The sequence below is a fragment of the Lepidothrix coronata genome, unplaced genomic scaffold, assembly GCF_001604755.1.
Source record: "Lepidothrix coronata isolate B3197 unplaced genomic scaffold, Lepidothrix_coronata-1.0 Scaffold173, whole genome shotgun sequence".
NCBI lineage: Eukaryota > Metazoa > Chordata > Aves > Passeriformes > Pipridae > Lepidothrix > Lepidothrix coronata.
Genome location: NW_016690353.1, coordinates 236,848 through 250,179, shown reverse-complemented (window position 1 = coordinate 250,179; position 13,332 = coordinate 236,848). Strand labels below are relative to the sequence as shown.

Sequence of the window (13,332 nt, the reverse complement as noted above, 5' to 3'; positions counted from 1 at the left end):
CAGATGTACCCAGAAATTCGGGGCCCTGCCTATGCTGGGGACCAGCAGAGCAGCTCTGCAGACCAGCAGAGGTTCATCGGTTTGCTGTGCTGAGCCAGGAATGACTTCATGCAGTGCTGGTGGGACACCCTGTCTCTGCTCTCCCAAACTTACTGCTTCCAGGAGTGGGACATGTGGCACGGAAAGGCTGGAGCCAGTTCCAAGCAGAACCAGCCAAGCTCTGGCAGGGCTTTACCAGCCCAGGTTCAGCAACTGCATCTCTCCTAAACCCAAACTGGCCCCAGACCAAGGGCAGCTCCATTTGTATGCACTGCTGATCCCGAACCATTAGGTCCTATGGAAACCACACTGACTCCACACAAAGCCATCTCGGGTACAGATAAATCCATACAGCTGCCAGGGCTTGAAAAATAAAGAATTCAAGTCCCAGCACAGAAGGAACTGGGGGAAACGTGGCGGCCCCTGCGAGCTGGGAGGTCAAACTAATTGATACAGTGCTTTGTTCTGGTGTTACAGCAGCTGAGGCTCCAGAGCAGAATGATAATGGCAGGGAGAGCAGTGCCAGGAAGGAAAAGCCGAGCAGTTGGCAGAGCCATGGCTGTGACGGGGCGGGAAACTCTCAGGAGATCTGAATAGGCAAAAGGGAGCAGCTTCCTGCGCTTGAACCTGGGGGAGGAACGGAGGATCCTGGGAACAAAAGAGGGCACTGAGGAATTCAGGTCAGCAGGCCAAGGGAGATGATTGTCCCCCTCTACTCTGTCTTCATGAGACCCCACCTGGAGTTCTGTGTGCAGCTCTGGAGTTCTCAGCACAAGACGAACATGGATTTGTTGGAATGAGTCCAGAGGAGGTCACGGGGATGCTTTGAGGGCCTGAGCCTCTCTGCTCTGGAGCCAGGCTGGGAGAGCTGGGGGTGCTCACCTGGAGAAGAGAAGGCTCCAGGGAGACCTGAGAGCCCCTTGCAGGGCCTGAAGGGGCTCCAGGAGAGCTGGAGAGGGACTGGAGACAAGGGATGGAGGGACAGGACTAGTGGGAATGGCTTCAAACTACCAGAGGGCAGGTTTAGATGGGATATTGGGAAGAAATTCTTGCCTGTGAGGGTGAAGAGGCCCTGGCACAGGATGCCCAGAGAAGCTTTGGCTGTCTGGAAGTGTTCAAGACCAGGTCGAATGGGGCTTGGAGCAACCTGGTCTAGTGGAAGCTGTCCCTGCCCATGGCAGGGGATTGGAACAAGATGAATTTTTCAGTCCTTTCCAACCCAAACCGTTCTGTGGCTTTATAATTCTACAGAATTCTGGCTTGTGGATACAGGCAGGATGGATTCCTGCAGGGAGTTCCTGCAAAGAAGTGGGTGGTTTCCACAGGAGGAATGAAGGAGCTCCAGAAGTCCTCGGCTGGCACGGTGTGCTTAGAGAACAGCAGCAACAAAACATGCAGTGCCTCCTGGTAGCAGCACCAGTAATAACCATCAAGATTAATATTGATGTTGATATAAATAAAGCTATATGCAATTATGATCAGCTACGGTCAGGAAGGAATTATTTTTCCGGGATTGAACAATTAAGTGCAGTGTGTGCACTTACAGACAGAGAATGTTGGAAGGGAAGGATTTATATTGTTTTCTGAAACGTTCAACACTGGCCACTGTCAGAGACAGGAAACTGCATTGATCTGTTTGGGAATGACAATTTCTCCTCCCTGCAACAGCAGCAAAATATCTGTGCTGGGAGTTCAGTGCTTTGGCCTCACTTAATTCAATATTGAAAGGTTGTGGTGGGCACAGATACATAAAACTGCTGGCGTGATGTAGTGAGAATCTTGTTTATGCCTCTGTATGGAAAGAGTTTGTTTTAGGATAAGGCAGGAGCTTAAAGTAAAAGCTGAATGTAAACATGGAAATAAAATGTAAATCAGGGATCAGCCAGTTTCCAGTCTGCTCCCTTACAGTGCAAGCCCAAACTTCCCTCTCAGTGTGAGAAATTAGGACTGGTCACATATGAAGCCATGCAGAGATTTCCAAAATTGTAGAATTATAGAATGGTTTGAATTGGAATGGACCTTTTAAAGGTCATCTTGGTCCAACCCCCTGCCATGGGCAGGGACACCTTTCACTAGACCAGGTCACTCCAAGCCCTGTCCAACCTGACCTTGGACTTCCAGGGATGGGACAGCCACAGCTTTCCCTGGGAAACAAGACTCTTCCACAGTCACTGGCACCTATGGCATTTATCTGATCCTGAGTAAACAATGTAAACCAGCAATAAACTGCCTCTCCCAAAAAAAAAACAAACCCCAAACTCACAAATCCAAGACCCTTCCAAACAGATGATTTTTTTTGCTTCAGAAATATCACAAATCCTCAGCTATTGGTGCCTCAGGAAGGTTAAGCAGGATGAACCTGAACTGGAGAGGTGTCATCTCAGTGAGATATCCTGTACCTACAGCTTGTCAAAGGTTTCCTGATTAAATTGTGTGCACTTGTCAGTTGAAGAGAGATATCTGTTGTTGTTCTGATGGATTATGGATCAGCTGGGAAATCAGTTGTGTCACATTCTGCTACACCCAGATTTAGCCCTGGTGCTCAAATCTGTCAAGTGTTTATTCAGGGTAACTTGAGGGCCTTTGGGAGAATAATGATGAACAACTGAGCTTTTTACCATCACAATAATAATGGAGTTTTAATGGTGAATTAAGGAACAGAATGGGAGAAAATCCAGCCATGAAGCTGTTGCTGCCAGTTGCTACCTAACTAAATAGTCAGATATGGAAGTGTTAGTGGATCTGGGTAAACAAAGGAGTGATATAATCACACAGTGTCTATAAACATAAATCAGGATCAATAAAATACTTGCTGCACGGATTCAGCCTCAGATTCTGAGGCAAGAAACAGCTATAAAACCATAGATAGGTTTGTTTATAAACCCCAGGAAACTGGGGTTGTTTAGCCCAGGGAAAAGGAGGCTCAGGGGGGACCTTCTCGCTCTCTGCAAGTCCCTGACAGGAGGGGGGAGCTGGGGGGGGCTGTTGGGCTCTGCTCCCAGGGAACAAGTGACAGGACAAGAGGAAACTGCCTCAAGTTGTGCCAGGGGAGGTTCAGATTGGATATTGGGGAAAATTCCTGGATGGAGAGGGTTGTCAAGCATTAGTGCAGGTTGCTCAGGGAAGTGGCTGAATCACCAGCCTTGGAGGGATTTAAAGGATGTGTAGATGTGGCACTTGGGGTGGTTTAGTGGTGGCTTAGGCAGTGCTGGGTTAGTGGTTGGACTTGATGATCTTAGAGGTCCTTTTCCAACCTAAACCATTCTGTGATTCTATTCCACAGTTCTCTATTCCTGGGCTTTTAGGTCTTGGCTGCACTAGAAAATGTCTCTGCCACATTCTGTCGAGTGCTGGCCAGTCCAGTGCTGGTGGCCAACATGTGCAGAGGTGGCCAAACTGAGAGGCACAGAGCAGAAAAAGGCTTTGAGTACAATTTCTGACCCAAGCATTGGATGCACTTGGGTCTAGTTAAAACATATGGGCCAAGGAAAATAACTGGAAAACCTCATTAGAGGGTATTTAATCTCATCTCCGTGGGCACGTTTTCTCCTGCGTGCCCTGCTGGCACTGACAAGTAAGATGTGGCTGAATCAAATTCTCCTGGCATTATAAATGGAAATAAACTGTGTCCCCTAATTTTCAGGGAAAAACAATTAATTGAAAAAAACCTGTGTCTCTGCTTAAATTTTGTTCCTATTTTCCTCTCTGCCAGAGCACCACATCAATCATTTTCCTCCTCTCAAGTCAACCTCTGCTGTTGACCTGTCTCAAACAATTGTAGGATGAACCTGCTGTCAGAAACCACCTTCTGATGCTTGGCCTGACTGACCCCTGGCAGGAACTCACTCCCACCTTCTGTACACCTTTTATTTGTTGTTCTACTTACAGGGAAATGAAGGGGAAAGCCATAAAAATAACGAGCACGTAAACAACTCTGCCGGGGAGCAAACAGCTCTGAGGAAGAGCCGTGAAAAATCACAGGGAGCAGAGAAAGTCTCCCCAGATAAATGTGACTATTTAGGGCACCCAGACAGTAATTGCTGTGTTTGCAAAAGTCAGTGTGAATGTACCACGTTATTCCCAGCAAACATCGTGTTCAGTGGATGCAGCCCATTTTCTGTTCCCCAGGATGGTGATTTTCTTGTGGTTTGTTCTCTCCCTAATTGTCCAGACTTTCCAAGTAATTTTCCTGTTTCTCTGGCCTCTCACTTGCGGTTTTATAGGTTGTTACAAGCGCTGGTGAAATGTGACGTGTGAAAACTGAGAGGAGTTAATTTGGAGTAGGTGTAACGGGAGTGCTGTAGTGCCACGGTTGGATGAGCTTTGTCCTAGAAGGCAGATTTCTGGGAGAAACAATATCCATGAGCAGAGGCATCATTTGCTGAGGGCAATGAAATGTGGGCTCTCGGGAGGAAAACTGAGAAAACAAAATTGAAACCACTTCTAAGCCTGAGCCTTCCTCCCTGACTGCTGGGATCTGTATAAATGCAAATACACCGTCATTTCCTACATCCTTCCATGCTTAATACCCGCCAAACATCCTCCTGTTTGGCCACTGTTTGTTCTGCAGGATGCAAGGGATGTGTGGGCATCTCTCAGGAAGCAGCTCTCTGGATCAGACTGCACAGAGGTGGATGTGGGAGCAAGATGGGAGAGTTTCTGTGAGGGTGAGGAGGCCCTGGCACAGGTTGCCCAGAGAAGCTGTGGCTGCCCCAACCCTGGAAGTGTCCAAGGCCAGGCTGGACAGGGCTTGGAGCAACCTGGGCTAGTGGAAGGTGTCCCTGCCCATGGCAGGGGCTTGGAACGAGATGATCTTTATGGTCCCTTCCAACCCAGCCCATCCTGTGACTGTGGGATTGTTCAGGGCCAATTTTTGCTATGTTCTTTTGCACATCTTTATTAAGACGAGTCACTCTGTAGATCTGAGGCAAAGCTGCTCCTCTTCCCCATCAGCAAAGGAATCAACTGGGTAGCAGATGACTCACCTTCTCCTGCTGCACCACTGCCAGGGAACATCTGTGCTACCACCACCTCCAGATGCTCATCTCCCGAGGCCAACCCCAAATGATCCTAATTAAATTAAATCGAATTAAAATCTATGGGCTTTTTGAAGCAAAGAAGGCCGTGTCGCTTTTTTAAAATACTTCGTATTTTTGCTCTACTCTCCCATTATAATACCTACAAATTACCTTTGTTTTGGAGAGCAAGCCGGGATTTTCCATTATCCCAAAATTTCAAAACTTTAAACGTCGTATTTCACACGTTGTGGCAAAGCACTTCCCAAAGGATGGTTAAATGTGGCACTTGAGGACATGGTCTAGTGGTGAACTGGGTTGACAGTTGGACTCAATGATCTTAGAGGTCTTTTCCAACCCAAACCATTCCATGAGGCATCTCAAAGGTTGCCTCCCTGCAGAGGTGGGGTGAGCAGTAACACCACTGTTACTCATTGGATGAGCAGAGTTACACCACGTAGTAGTGTCAGTGTAGGTGCCACAGTCCCTCCTCCTGTGTTAAACCTGTCCCTGGCATTCATTAAACAGCAGCACATTAGAGGAGCTGTTAGCTCTGATTCTCTCAGACCTCAATTCCCCCTCCTAATTACAACTTTTGATAGGCTTTTGTAAAATTTGCAGCTCTCCATTCCTGTGCATTCAGCATGACAGTGCTACAGCAGCAGGGTGTATCTGTGTGGTGGATGATGTTTAGCTCTTTCTCCAAAGAGCTAATCCTAAAAATCCTCGGGGGAAAAAACCCCTTCTTTGAACATTATAAAACTGCATATTTGCCTACTGCTAATTAGGCAAATATAACCTCCAGTCTGAATCTTCTTGGAGACTGGGGACGAGAAAAATACCCTGAGAGCAGGTGGGGAAGGGTTAACAAAGGAAACTCCTGCTGTGGAATTGAAATATTCTTTCTGGCTGGGAGAAAGCATGAACACTCATCAAGCACACAGGCTCTTCATTTGGTGTCTGACAGTGCCCCAGGGGACAGGGAGATGCTGCAAACCAAGGTCACTCCTCCCTCTTTGAAGGGATGAATTCCTACGTGCTGGTTTTGGGGTTGGACCTCCAGCTCAGCCAGACCCATCAGTGACACAGGGCAGGCAAAAAAACCCCTGAAAAAGGCAGAAGTATCAGTGCCCAAATCCTCAGACACAGAGAGCTAAAAAGGATGAGGAAATTATCCAATCTGACCTCATTTGGGACTGGATTTTCCCCGATTATTTCTCCATAGAGTCTGACAATTGTCATTTAAGGGGGCACTAAAAGTCAGTAGCCTGGGGATGGCAGCCAAATTAAAATTCCACCTTCTCAAGTTGGGAATCAGAGGAGAAAATTAAACAGTTTTTAGGATCAAATTCTACAAAGAATTATGTATGCACATACCCAATGGACTAGATGGATATATATAAAGCATTGAGGATGGTCAGACAGTAGTAGGAACACTTCTCCATGGCTGTCTGTACTCTTCAGTTGTTGGCATTGCTTTGGGATGGTGTTGGGATCTGCTGACTGACCCAGGCATGGCCTGAGAAGGTCGTGGGCCAGCAGCTCTTGCTGGTCAGCAGAAGAAAGAATCCACCCTGTCCTGGGGGAAGAACAGGAACAGAGATAAGCCACATCAACAGCAGCCCTGATCTCAGGTCAGAGGATGAACCCTGCCCTTCTTTATTTACAGGTATGGATATAATTGATCAGCCTATTTCTGGGCCAAAAAAAATGCCTGAGCATTTAAACTACATCTTGCCAATGCTTTTCAGATGCCACAGCACTGCCTGAGGAGGAGGAGGAGGAGCAATTATGTCTCTGTGGAGGGAGAACTGTCATAACATTTATCCAGAGCTGAACGACCTGTTCCCAAGAAATAGCAAAGCTCTCCAGTATCAAGCAGATGACAATTTTTAAAGCCTGAAGATGCTGTGATTTACAAGGGGAGCTGAAACAGAGACAGAGGACAGAGTTTGTTAAGGAGAACAAAGCTGCAATCAGCTCCCTCACAGGCTCTGCTAAGTCCTGGTCAGCTTGGGAAGCTCCTGGCCTGTGTCTGATCTGAAATGTTAATACAGCATGACAAGAGGATGTTCAGAGTGAGAGGAGGCTTTCACTGGGATTTTGCATGTGCCACTGAGCTCTACAAACCCCTCCCTTCTCCTCAAGAAGGAGTTGTGGCTGCCTGTGCTGGAGGGAGCTCTGATAACAGTTCAGTCGTAGCCTTGGGTCATTCTGCTCTGCTGGGAGTGTGTAGGAGGACCTGCTGTGGGAAGACACATTTGGGTTTGGATCAGGGTTGGTGTTGGGGCTAGGCAGAGTTAGATGAGATGTGAGGAAGAAGTTCTTCCCTGTGAGGGTGGGGAGGCCCTGGTACAGGTTGCCCAGAGAAGCTGTGGCTGCCCCATCCCTGGAAATGTTCAAGGCCAGGTTGGACAGGGCTTGGGGCAACCTGGGCTAGTGGAAGGTGTCCTTGCCTGTGGCAGGGGGTGGAACTGGATGGGCTTTAAGGTCCCTTCCTAACCAAACCATTCCATGATTCTATGATAAGAAGACTTCCATGAATGTTTCCTGGACCCTTCTCTTCTCCAGGTAAACACCTCAAGCTCTCCCAGCCTGTCTCTGAGGGTTTCCAGCCCTTGGAGCATCTTCAGGTCTCTTTGAAGGGTCCATGCTGGAGACAAACATTGCCTCATCACTGCCCTCGTGGCTGCCCCACTGGTTTGAGTGGGGAGCCTATTGGGAGCATCTACACAGTGCTGCACCCTGAACTGGTGGCCCTTAAACGCCCGAGGTGAGTCCAGCCCCTGAGGACTGTTTGCACACCAGGAATTTCACACCCCCTGCCTCTCCAAAGCAGGACCTTTGTGAGGTGTGGGGACAAACAGTGATGGGGGAGGAGGTGACTGTCACAGCCCTGAGTGCACCAACAGGTTCTGCAACCTCCTCCCTGCCCCTCCTGCCAGTGCTCAGGGTCAGCCCTGACATAGGGCAGCTGTAACCTTGGATCTGCTATGGAAATGTGAGAATTCCTGCTCGGTGTTTTTGCCCATGAACCGTCCAGCCCTCGACTTGAGAGCTGTGTTTCAGCACAAGCTCTTGCCCCTGCTCCTTGCCTGAGCTGGGGGGCAGGTCTGGCCCTGCCCTGCCCTGCAGTCCTTCCTGGCAGAGGGAAGGAAGAAGAGGGAGGTCAGAGTAATATAAAAAAAGTCAAAGCTTATTCCCATTCCGTTCATTTCAGTATTAAAATGATGGGATTCTTTCCCAGCATAAATGTTTAATTGATTATTAATTCCCTTTCCAGAGGCACCGTGTCCTTTAGTCCCTGTTTCACACGGACTGCAAATGGAGCACAGAATGAAACCCCAGTGATGGGGCTGCATTTATCAAAAAGCACATCTGCCTTCTTGCTTATGCTGGTCAGGCTTTTAAAAGTCAAAGTACTCGGGGCACCCTGCTGATAAAAATATTCCGAGCTGCTGCTTGACTCCGGGGTGGAGGTAATGTGAAACCTCCTCAAAGCAGCACTGACTTAAACTCTCTCACCTCCTCCTGCCCCCTCCTTTGGTTGCACCACATGCCCTGGGGCTCTGCTCTGAACTGAGCACGGAGCTGACAGGGCTTAGAGAGAGGAGTAGGTGCATCCCCTCTCTTTTCTGGCTCCATTCTCTGATCTGTCTCTCAGCTCTCCTCACCAAAACCACCGTGTCAGAGCGGGACAGGGATGAACAGCGAGGCGTGGGAAGACTTCAAGCCACCGGTGTCACTTTGACCTCCTGTGAAACCAGGGCAGAAAGCAAAAAGCTGCTGGGAGCTGCCTGGAGGATCCCTCTGCTTGCTTTGTCCTTGGAATGTGAGCTGGGGAGTGAAAGAAGAGGGGAAGCCCAGAGGCTTGCTCAGGGTGCAGCAGACAGTGGCAGTAGGAGCAGTGGAAACAGTCTGAATGTAAATCATGGGAAAGACACACGAGAGCTCAGGGTAAATTCATAATTAAAAAAAGAACCCCAACCGACGAACATAGGCCAGAAGGTCAGTGTGTATTTGCATATTTCAATATTAATACAGAGGAAGAAGGGATGGTTTTCATGCTGTGCACAGCTGAGCTGTGGAACTCCCTGCCAGAGGTTGTGGGTGTAGAAAACTTACCTGGCTTAAAAGAGAAATTAAGACAGCACTTTAGAGAGATCTCTTGAGGATTACCAAGTAAAAAAAAAAACACATCAGGGTCATGAAACCATCTGAGATGAAAGTAGTTGGAAGCTCAAGTTGGTTGGGGGAAGTATCACTTATTCTTTGACATCTGGTTATGGACACTTTTGGAGACAGGGTAGTGGACTACTTGTGCCTTAGGTTTGAATCAGTATCCTGCCCTTTGCCCTTATGACAGGATTTATTTATTAACAAGAAACCATTAAGATGAATATGACAAAGCTGAATAATTATTTAATGACTCTTCTCGTATTAAAACAAACCTGATATGCTGAGAACATTGAAAGAAGCCAACATTACACTTCTTGGGTCTATGTAATGGGATGCATTCAATTCAGGGAGAGCAGCCAGACAGATAAACCTCCCACGTGTTCATCAAATGCTCACAAAATTGAGGATTTACATTACAAATCATGACATGTTCTTCTATAATAATAACATAGAGCAAACAGAAGGATTTACCTCCTGTTACAACATTAAATAAGCTGTTCTGGAGGTTAACAAAGCGACTTCCCAAATTCCTAGGAAATGAAAATTTAAGGCTTTTCTTCCTGCGTTGCTCCATCACGAGCGTTTTGGGAGGTAATGAAATGAGCCCTGTGATGTGATTCAGAGACCAGCATTACTGTGGGAATGTAGGGTTCAGCCAGGGGCTTTCACTGATGTGGTGGTGACACAGAATGTTTGGAGACGTGACCCATTACCCTGCTGAGAGAAATGTGGCTGCTACAGAAGAAACACTGGCTACAGCCCAGGGCTTTGAGCTACCTGGCCTTGCCAGCCACTATCAGAGGAGTGTTGTGACCCATTATAAAATCATGGAATCATTTAGGTTGGAAAAGACCTCTGAGATCATCGAGTCCAACCGTTTACCCAGCACCGCCGTGTTCCCCACTAAACCATGTCCCCGAGGGCCACATCCACACGCCTTTGGAACACTCCCAGGGATGGTGACTCCATTGCTTCCCTGGGCAGCCTGTTCCAATGCCTGACCACCCTTTTGGTGAGGAAATTTTTTCCCAGTGTCCAGCCTAAACCTCTCCTGGTGCAACTTGAGGTCGTTTCCCCTGGTCCTGTCACTCGTTACCTGGAGAGGAGACCAACCTCCACCTGGCTACAACTTGTCTTGGATAAGATATCAAATCTCCACTCAGAAAATGACTGATATCTCCTCCAGCATCTTTTCACTGAGGCTGTGGTTCCTGGACAGGTATAAATTTGAGCACACAGAGGAGGTTTTAATCTTACGCTCTTTCTCCATTTAGCTGATGCTTTGGATTCACTGTTTGCATATCTAAGATCATAGAATCCAAGAACAGTTTTGGAAGGGACCTTGAAGACCATCTTGTTCCACCCCCTGCCATGGGCAGGGACACCTTCCACTATCCCAAGTTGCTCCAATCCCTGTCCAGCCTGGCCTTGGACACTTCCAGGGATGGGGCAGCCACAGCTTCTCTGGGCAACCTGTGCCAGGGCATCAACACCCTCATAGCCAAGAATTCCTTCCCAATATCCCATCTAACCCTGCTGTCTGGCAATGCAAAGCCATTCCCCCTTGTCCTGTCCCTCCATCCCTTGTCCCCAGTTCCTCTCCAGCTCTCCTGGAGCCCCTTCAAGCACTTGGAAGGGGCTCCAAGATGTCCTTGGAGCCTTCTCTTCTCCTGGATGAACACCCCCAGCTCTCAGAGGTGCTCCAGCCCTGTGATCGACTTAATGGCAAGCATGGAATAAATATTTATCTTAAAAGATAAAGATTTAAAACTTTTTTCTGCTTCCTCTTCAGTTCTGTTCTGTCCTGTTGTTCAGTGTATGTCAAGAAGCTATGCCAGCAGCAGAAGCAGAGGGTGGTACAGCAGAGATCGCTCAAGGAGTCGAAGCAGTTCTTACCACAGTTACAAGAGTTGTAGGTAAGGAGTTGTAGGGAAGAATTTCTTCCTCATCTCTACTCTCCCCCTGCCCTCAGACACACAGCAGTGGTTTAACTCCGCTATTCAGACACACACAAGGTGCATCCACATACCATAAATAAGAGTTTGTGAAATGCATAAAGAGTGCCAGAGCCTCCTTTTTCAGACTTGGGTGTACCTTTCCTTTTAAGCAGAGCTGTGTGCTGTCAGCTGGATAATTCACAATTGTTTACCTTGGAACCAGCACCGTGGCCTTTTAAGCCCAGGGTTTGTGCCCAGCCCTCCTGCTCACTCAGGAAGTGTTGGGGAAGACATTTGAGCTCCAACAAGCCATTATGTCTATTTTAACACAATCATCAAATGCCAACTTGTATTCACCCAGAAAGCTGCCAAGGGTTTTGCATGTCAGTGTGTTTTCTTCTAGTTTTAATTTAAACCTCTTAGGGCAAGTCTCAGTATTTGCCATGCTCTGTTCTTTCCTACTCATGGCTGGGATCATTAAATCCTAAGGAAATCCTGATGGCAAGCAACCTAATAAAGCAGTCCTTTGTTTTGTGGTTGGCATGATAATTCAAACAGAAGGTCAGGCAAAAAATCATGTTTTCCTGAGTGGGTGAGCACCCTGCCTCTTTCTTACCCCCATGCCACGGGCATAAAAAGTGAATTTGCATTTAATACAAGAGATGAAAGTGTAAAAACTCATTCAGTGATTTATTTTCACAGCAAGGCACTGCTGGCTGGCACTTCCACAGCTTCCCAGGGATTTAGGGACTACTGCAGGAGCTTGTACAATCCCCTTGGCTGGGCTGCCTGACCCTGCAGTGACCCACTCTAGAGAACCTTGAGGAAGGAAACATTAAAATATTTTCAAACCTTAAAATATATTAAATTTATCTGCTTTGCCACCTCTTATCCATGTGACTTGGCACCCTTTCCATCACTTGGCATTCAGGATCAGGAAAGTGGCCTGGCTACATGGCAAACTGGGAGCTGCTACAATTTCAGACTGTGCCCTGGGTTTGCTTGCTTTGGGTTTTTTTTTGTTTGTTTGCTTGTTTGTATTGATTAACACAAGATTCTCCCAACACTCCAATATTCAGTGGTGCATGATTATGTTTATTTTCTTTGCCCCAGATACTCAGTCCATGCTTTACTCTACAGTTTTCACTTTGACATAAGGATTTTCTGCTTCAAAATGGAAGCAAAGACTGGCTTTAAATTCCCTGGCAAAGCTTCTCATACGGGATACAGATCATCTCAGCTTATCTGGCTCAAGCCTGTCTGCACATAACCTTGTTTTCCTTGGAAGTTCAGTGTTGCTCTGTGCTTCACTGTTCACATTTCTCACAGGTGGAGCTGTGGCAAGAGAAAAATCACCTTATTGTGTCTCTTCTGCACCACTGGGCAGATCACTGTTGATGTAGATGGAAACATTTGTTCCTTATAATTGTTTGGATTGAGCCTTCAACCTGGAAGTGTCCAAGGCCAGGCTGGACAGGGCTTGGAGCAACCTGGTTTGGTGGAAGGTGTCCCTGCCCAGGGCAGGGGTTGGAACTGGATGAGCTTTAATGTCCCTTCCAACCCAAACCATTCTGGGATTCTATAACACAAATGGGAGTACAGATGCAGCAACTGCTCAGCAGTCAGTGTACCCACTGTGTTGTGAACTTGCTTGGTCACCAGCTTCCTAAGGAAGGTCTAAAAACTGGAGGAAAAAACCTACCAAGCCACTTTAAGCGGTGACAGCAAAGAGGGAGCTGTTCCCTTCAAAGGCAGAGTGAACGAGATCAAAATACACCAAAACACATCCTGCGTGGCTGCAAGAAGTCTTTGGAATTAAGCTCATCTACTGCTGTTCCCCAGCATCCCAAAAACATCCTTTTCCCCTACATGACCAACAGGAAGAATCCAAGGAAACCCTCAGCAGGGATGGAATCAGATCTTTGAAAGAATACAGACTTGCAGCAGTGTGGTGTTTTCCTGAGAAGTGGAAGCTGTTAGAGCAGCAGATAATGTCTCTATGTCAAGATTTTTGGAATTCCGAGCTCTCATGTTCAATAATGATTTACTGTTTACTATTTTTATTCCGCTGGTTTTTGAGATGAATGTCCTGGGAGAAGACAGTTTGTGATGTGTTACTGCCCCAACACTCACAATGAGAATCACAGAATTGTATCAGAGAG

General features: G+C 47.3%; 1 long non-coding RNA gene across 2 annotated transcripts in view; it reads right to left on the bottom strand.

The window, feature by feature from the left end:
* Nucleotides 1-12,282: 12,282 nt before the first annotated feature.
* LOC108504711 overlaps nt 12,283-13,332 on the bottom strand; it is a 3,624-nt gene continuing 2,574 nt past the window's right edge. For both annotated transcript variants that reach the window (XR_001877223.1, XR_001877222.1), the window contains exon 3: nt 12,283-12,505. This is a non-coding gene — a long non-coding RNA (uncharacterized LOC108504711). The remainder of the gene's footprint in view (nt 12,506-13,332) is intronic.